Source organism: Cajanus cajan, chromosome 5 (assembly GCF_000230855.2).
Source record: "Cajanus cajan strain Asha chromosome 5, NIPB_CcT2T_4, whole genome shotgun sequence".
Classification (NCBI taxonomy): domain Eukaryota; kingdom Viridiplantae; phylum Streptophyta; class Magnoliopsida; order Fabales; family Fabaceae; genus Cajanus; species Cajanus cajan.
The window spans coordinates 9,316,674-9,318,221 of record NC_138521.1 but is presented as its reverse complement, the minus strand read 5'-3'; the positions used below and the strand labels follow the sequence as shown (position 1 = coordinate 9,318,221).

At 37.5% G+C, this 1,548-nt stretch overlaps 1 long non-coding RNA gene across 1 annotated transcript; it reads right to left on the bottom strand.

Annotated features, from left to right (window-relative positions):
• Positions 1–462: 462 nt before the first annotated feature.
• LOC145958217 (uncharacterized) lies at positions 463–1,246 on the bottom strand. Its single transcript, XR_014433864.1, has 2 exons — positions 724–1,246; positions 463–642 (listed from the first exon to the last, which is right to left on the bottom strand). It is a non-coding gene; the product is annotated as an uncharacterized LOC145958217 (long non-coding RNA).
• Positions 1,247–1,548: the final 302 nt, after the last annotated feature.

Genomic DNA, 1,548 nt, shown 5'->3' with positions numbered 1-1,548 from the left:
CTTAGAGTGTTGTAACTTTCATGTATGGTTATGGTGTGATGTTGTATATTATGAAATTGTTTTATATACTTACATATTTTTGAATTTAGTTTATCCTTCTATTTCCATTGTGGTTTGGATTGCGATGATTATATGTTATATGAGAGTATATCAGGATTAGGCTTGAGGAGTTGTTGTTAGTAAGGGTGTGATCTTTTGTTGATCATGGTGCTACTATGTGTAACTTATATAGTTATTCTTGATCAACATTAGGATATAGGATTATTTGAGATTAGTGTACACACATATGGTGCATTTCTTCCTTTAATCATGTATGTCTTAGTACACTGATTTCTATTGCTAGTGGTAGTGATTTCATTCGGTATAATGATCATGACGGGTAATTACAATTAACCTTCATGAGAATTTTCAGTGAGATTATGGATCACCTATTTCATCCAAAATCCAAGTCTAGATGAATGATATGTGAAACAGTATTTTTATAGTATAATGTTCTATAAGACAGCAACTGAGTAATCTGGAATTGAAATGAATATATTCGGAATGAAACAACAAACTAATCTCAACAACTACGATTCAAAGAAATGAGACAACAGTTATTGAATAACAGAATGTTCGTCAGCAGCCACGGCCATGCAGAACCTGATCAAAATGATGAGAAGAAAGTTAAGAAATAGCCAGAGAATGAATAGAGAGCATCAGAGAGAATGGAGAAAATCATACCACACACACGTCCCATCACTGCACAAAGTCCTTCCATAAAACATTCTCTCTCCGTTGCCTCATGCTTTTCCTAAGGCCCTCATCTTGCGGATCACTTGCCACGTGGTTTCTTTGCGTAACAACCTTTCCCTCCTTGTCTCTCTCTTCAACATTTCCCGAGCACGTTACAATACTCCCTCCATCGAAAGCGACCTTGTCCTCAAGGTTGAACTGAGGAAATGACTCACGAATTTCTTTAACATCCTCCCAGGTTGCAGCAGAAGACCCCAAAGAATCCCATTGAATTAACACCTGTGGAATTGATTTGGAATTACGCATGATTATGCGAGAATCCAATACCAAAAAAGGTTGCACTGAAGGACCAAACTCAGTTGTAGTGAGTGGCAAGGGTAAATACTGTTGAGAAGGACTTCCAACAAATTTCTTAAGTAAAGAAATATGGAACACCGGGTGGATATGAGCTGAATCCGGTAATTTAAGTTTATAAGCTACCTCTCCCACCTTGGCAATCACCTCAAAAGGTCCAAAGTAACGCATACTTAATTTTTGAACTTTTCTCAAAACCACCGAATGCTGTCTATATGGCTGCAATTTCACAAGCACCCAATCTCCAATCTCAAAATGCAAATCTCTACGTCTTTTATCAGCTTGGGATTTCATGTACTGTTGAGCCTTAAACAAATTCGATTTCAATTGTTGCAACAAAACATCACGTTCACGCAGCAGCTCTTGAACTGAAACAGGATCTGTGACATTGGTTTCATAGCGCAAAACTGATGGAGGATCTTTACCATACAAAGCTTTGAAGGGTGACATTCGAATACT